Here is a 6,574-nt window from a genome sequence, read left to right on the forward strand (position 1 = left end):
AGTTTGGTGGATTCACAAACGTAACTCTTTACAACCCAGGGGATTAAATAGGGATTATATATCTCATTTTATAGATAATTTCTATATTAATTTGTATATTAAACTATACCCCAGCTGAGATTAGAAACTTTAGGATATGTCACAGATGAAGTTCAAAATCCGAGGAGAATATGTAGAGAAATAGAAATAGTTTTCTTGTGATATAAGTAACATGTATATAACATAATGTGAATGGTGACATGTATAGAGTATAGACAAGTGTGTAATACTGATATCACTTCCTGTGAACCCCTTTAAAAATGTATGACCTTGTACTTTTGTATGTTACAATATTTTTGGCTTGATAAAGGGCACGTTGCATGCCCGAAACGTAGCCTGTTTTATGTGAATTTTTCACTGAATATACACTTTTTGCATAAACGTGAGTGCTGCCTCATTTGTGCTGTTCTTTAAGAAAAGGAAGAAAGTCTCGGGAATTCCCCTACAAGGCAGTGCACCACGAAAACTCATATAACTAAAGGAGAGTGCGGTTATATACAATATATTGTGAGTCGGTCCCTATGCTCAGATAACTGACAGCAGCACAGAGCATGTGCAGTGATTCAGCAGAAAGACGGAAGATCAGAAGCTACTGGGGGCACCCTACTTCCTGGTAGTTTAAAAGTGAAAGTTACTGTTGTTTAATTCCTGCATGACTCTGCTAATAAAGCACTGTTATACTCTACTCATCCTCAGCTACCCAAAGCATAGCAAACAGCTTGTAATTTATGCAGTGCACAGTACATGAAGCAACAGTGATAATACGACTTGCCTAAGGCTTCATATTGCATGCATGGGACTAAAATGAGAATTGAGTTCCTTTGTGACGAATTTGAATGTTCTAGATGGCACACAAGTATACTACTTCACTCATGTAGTCTGTAAATTCATGCCATCACTTAAGCTCAGTGGCATATGGGATGTTTGAACATTCTCTCTTGTAGTTTCATGAGGTTTCTATACAAAGTCATGTAAAGGCACTGTGCAAACAAAGGTGAAATGCTGTTTTTTGTTCTTTAATTAGCTACTGTAAATAACTGTTTGTTCTAGTTAATATTTTATGCATGCTAGGTGTAGGCTGTTAGTAGAAAGGCATTACAGCATCTGTTTTTCAAAATCATTTCATACCAATCTCAATTTTACATTTTCTTTTCCCTGTTTTTAAATCATAGAATTTCAGGCAACCTAGAACCTTTGTGCGAGGATTACATCTCTGAAAGTGGTAGTCACGCACTAGATATTCTACACAATTAAAACAAGTGTATTGCTGTTAAACATTTGATACATTATTCTCTGCTAGATAAAAAATCTTCTACTGGCAGGATCTGTAATTAAGCAGGGTCCTGAGCAATGACTGATCCCAAGTATTAATTATTATTAAAGAAGGAATACTAACTGCTTAATACATTATGCATGGAATTAAACTCCATTAAAATAGTATTAGGGAACAAAATTATAATAGATTCACCAATAAGCCAGTTTATGCCTTTACATCCTTTGGTTCTGTCTACTTTGGCTGTCACAATTGTGATTTAATTTAGAACAAGATAGAATTCATACATTTTTTTGGGAGAAGTCATTAGTGTCACGCCTCTTCTTTCTCCATTCCACACATTTAGGCTAGGAAAGAGACATTTGTGCAAGCACCCGAGAACGTTTGAACAAAACATAAATTAATTCATTAGAATTGCATTCAAAGATATTAATTATTGCAAAAATGTTTTGCATATTTCACCATATTCCTGGTAAAGGTATGGGACCTGTTATCTAGAATGCTTGGGACATGGGGTTTTCAGGATAATTTCTATCTCCCATACATTATTTCTACTAAAAGATGATTTAAATAAGCCCCTTAAGGTTCTTTTGCGTTCTACAAGAATTAATCATTAGTTAGGATTGATTCAAAAGTGTTGTTTTATTTTTACTGAGAAAAATGAAATCATTTTTATGAATTAGAATTAAAATGGAGTCTATGGGTAATTCGGCGCTGCTGGATAATGGGTGCTATATGTGTATACTTAGTCATGTTACAAGAATATTTCAGGGATAAAAAAAGTCAGTTTAAAAGATCTAGCCATGTCAAACTGTAGAAAAATGGTGTGTTACTAAGTTAAAATCTTCTACATTAGCCATTTGTGGATCCCCTAACTTTTGTATCGTGCAGATGTCTTTTACATGCGTGGCAGCTTCTGTGCAGCTCTACTAAGTCGTATAATTCTTCTGTATTAGAGACCTCTCTGCCCATGGGAAGATGACATTCACAAAAGTGCCACCTATCACAAGGGAATCCTATAACAAACCATGTGGCAAGTACAGAGCTTTCTTTTGTGTGCTGTGCCTATAGGTACTCCTACTGTGCTGCATATAACTGAATAATGTAGATGTTTACACCCCAGCTGCTTAGACTTTAAAATTGCATTCAGCAATATAATTTGTGACTATGACAGTCACAGCATCCTTAAAACATTTATACTGTATGACTGGCATATATCTCAGAGAAATTGGCATAGTACCAAATATAGCTTATACAGTTAACACCAAACACATATTTAACTACGAATGATATAGATATTAATGGGGTGTTTACACAGATGGGTATGTGAAACCATCTGCTAAATGCGTTTAAAGCTGATATGCATTTGTTTCGCATCTGCTGAGTTACTGTAAACTCATCCAGTATTTACTTTTATCATCTGGACTTTCTGTTCATATATTTTATCGGTGTCCCCTTGATTAGAGTGCACAGGACTGGGTGTTACCTCAATCTAATAATATCACCAAAGTACAGAACTAAAAGGTTATTTATACGGGCTGACAAAAGCCGTAAGCTAAGACTATGGCTTGATTCACTGACAGTAATGGTTTTCGGCATCTTAAAATGTGAAATACTATGTGTGAAAATGCAGCAGGGTGTTTTATAAGGTGCTGATTGGCACTTTGCTTTTATCTTGCATTGATTTAGCAACCAGAAACTGAAACAGGTCTTAATTGTATTAATTATAATAAGGCCTCTATTTTTATAAAACAATTAGCCTGCAGCATTTTAAACTTCAGCTTGTGGAAACAAGTAAATAAAAGAATATTGAATCAAGATGGTGCAACAAAATGATACAAAAACCTTAATCCTTCTAGATCTGAAGACAAGAATGATCAGACAAGGTAAAGTGGTTTAAGAATTCATAATACAATAGAGGCTCTTTAAATTCTGAGCAAAGCCCTTGGAAATGGAGAACCACTCGGTGAGCACTTTGAAAGGTTTATCGATCCGCTTAGAAATTTTTTGACACATAATAAAAGGTCGTAGTCAGCCTTTGGCATTTAGATAAAAATTGAAAGAATTACACTGAAACTATTTTAAGTGTTCCAGTTCATTTATAAGGGATATAATTGAGATGTGTATTTTGCTTGACAACAGTCACACCAATGAATTGCACTTAATAAAATGACACAACTGTGAAGTGCGGTTTCTCACAATGACATCTATGTAGTGATTCTTATTCTATCTGCCTCTGGGGAATATAGTCCTAAGCCATTGCATCACTTAATGAACAGCACCGGGAAACAACTGTCCCATAAAACCTCACCTATTAAATAGTGCAGGTTTTCATATTAACACTGCAGCTGACATGCCTTCGATTGGAGAGATGAAAAAAGTTAGTACGGACTGATCAAAATTTTATGTTGCTTGTTGAATTATCTTTCATAAATCAATCTAGTCAAAATCAAAGTATGATCCTAAGCAAGTTTGCCTGCCCTTTTACTGTTGCCTTTGTCTTCCCTCTCTGCACTGTGTGGTCTACCTGTACTGAAAGATACTCACAGCCCCTGTGCCCTCAACAGAAATCTGCTGTTTAAAAGCTGCTCTTATATACTCCCCATGGAAACCCACATAACATTCAATTTAAGGGCCTTTTCCCTGTTTCTGGGAGTAACATGGCACCCCTGGGATTCTGGAGCCTGATCCGGTGTTTCATTATTCCATGCAGAGCTTCCATTTTTATTCTATATAGGGGTTAAGGTACAAAAATATAATTCTACCTAAGATCAAGTGAATTTCTCCATCTTCCTTTTGCTAGCAAGTATGACACTACAGTTTTAACCAGCAGTTATGATAAAAACAGTTATAATGCCTCTACTGAAGTGCTGTCTATCATAGGAGATATACTGTATTTAATATCACTTTTTTGCTAGCTAAAATTCAACCTCTATAGACTGTCAGCTACTGATTGCAATTATTCCTCCCTCAGTCTATCTTATGTCTCACGCAGGTCATCTTTTCTGCTGCTGAGGGAGAGGAGGTGCAAAACAGCTTTGCAGCAATATACGGTGGGAATGTATTAAAAAATGGTAATGTAATAAAAGTAATGTTATAAAAGTAATTTGTAATTATATGTTTTTCACTGAACAGCACAGAACTCTTTTTATCTGCATTGCTGGAGAGTGATAAACATTTAGGGGCACATTTAATAAGGTTCGAGTGAATTTTCGAAGTTAAAAAAGTTGGAAATTCAAAGTAATTTTTTGAATACTTCGACCATCGAATAGGATATTATTATTATTTTACTAACATGTATTTATATAGCGCCAACATATTGCGTAGCACTGTAATACTACGACTTCGAATTTACTTTGACTTGGTTTCGAAGTAAAAATCGTTCGTATATTCGACCATTCGATAATCGAAGTATTGTCTCTTTAAAAAAACTTCGACTTCAATACTTCGCCAAAAAGTCTTTGTACATCGAACGATTTTCCTTCGATCGTTTGAACGCTAAATTCGGTGAAAAATCCTTTGACTTCGGTATTCGAAGTCGAAGGATTTCAGTTAGAGGGTCGAATTTCAACGTTTTTTTAACTTCGAAATTCGACCCTTGGTAAATCTGCCCGTAACATTTCTATTTAAATTATGGCTTCAGGTCACAAGTAGCAGTTAAAGAAAAATGGTCTCAGTTTACAACACATGGTTCAATGAATCAAAATTCAAACATTTTTCTTTCAGCTAGCCCAGGAACTCATGCTTTTAGAACTTTGTCCAACTGCCAGATCAGGTTGCATCCTGTCCTATATAATTTATCATTCATGGTGATGCCACCATAGCAATTGCTGTCTATAAGCAACCATTATTCACCCAATGTTGCATTCCAAAGCACATAAAAAGAGGGCAAAAATTTGAGGCAACAAACAAGGGAATCATCAAAGATTAATTCAAATATAGGGGACTGGGAAACTAGCTCCAATTATTATTTAGCACGCAGTCCCCTAGTGTTATAGACACCTAACTTGGTCCTAAATTACAGTTAGGAGGGGGACCTGTTTCCTTAGCCTGCTTAAAGCTATGCCCCTTGATGTTCTATAAGTGCCCAGTAGATGGCACTGGCTAAAGTATAAAGTCATGGGCAGCCATGTGCTCAGGGTCCTTTTTGTGAGAGTCCTGGCCTGAGCAGGCAGGCAGGGCCACAGTGGAACCTAGATAGGTCAGGTCTAGTAAGGATAGGCTACTCATCTTAAGAGGTCACTTTAGGAATGACAGATAGCTAGGCTATTTAGACAAGCATCTTTAGGCTCCTCAGAGGAATGGAGTGGGATTATGATCCCAGGTACTAAATGCCCAGAAGTAGGGACTAAGTCTACAGACCTAGGGATGTAAAGATTCCCCTCAGGTTCCACTTAGGGAAAAGGCTGAAAGCTGAGGTATTGCCTCACTGCTGTACTGATACTGACCAAAGGTGCTGTCAGTCTATGCCTATGCATTATTTCTGTATGATCCTGCTTGCTATTCATGTACACTCCGTTTTGGATGCCCCTGTCCAATAAATATGTGCTTTGGTTAAGTTATAAGAACCACTCTGAAGCTATGCATAAAACATTTATCCTCTATGTGGGTTACTTTGAAATTCTGCTTCCATAGAGACAGGTATTTTCTCTGACTCAACGTGGCTTTCTTCCTCAACACTTATTTTTTATTTTAACAGTATTTTTCCATTTTTCCTGTACTTATGGCTATGTTTTTTTTTAATACTACAAGCAGGGGATTGTCCCTTTAGAACACATGAATTCTCTGCATATCCATATTTTACATCAATTTATGCAACTTCTTGCCATATACAACAAAGAACTGGCAGAAGCAGACAGAGGCACAGCATTTTCTTCTGTACAACAGATACAGCATCCATATAAAGGAAGCAGCAAAGAACAGAGCTTGCTGATAAACAAATATTAGTGATCGTGCCAGATGGAGATTTCCAGAGGATTAATTTGCAAGACACATAAGGCGTCTTTTTTTTTTTTTTTTTTGGGCTAAGGGTGCTAAATGTAAAAGACAGAATGCATTATACTTATCACACTAAAATACAGTATAGAATTTTAACTGCACCATGAGGGGTTAAATGGCAGCACACATTACCAAAACCAGCCATTTTGATCTCCAGCTGTCCCAATTCTCACAAATCATTTATAGTTTTTCTTTTAAAATTGTCATTATTTGCTTTCATCTGTGAGTGTTTTTCCCTAAAGGGACACTAAATAAAAGCCACAT

This window comes from Xenopus laevis, chromosome 8L (genome assembly GCF_017654675.1).
Source record: "Xenopus laevis strain J_2021 chromosome 8L, Xenopus_laevis_v10.1, whole genome shotgun sequence".
Classification (NCBI taxonomy): domain Eukaryota; kingdom Metazoa; phylum Chordata; class Amphibia; order Anura; family Pipidae; genus Xenopus; species Xenopus laevis.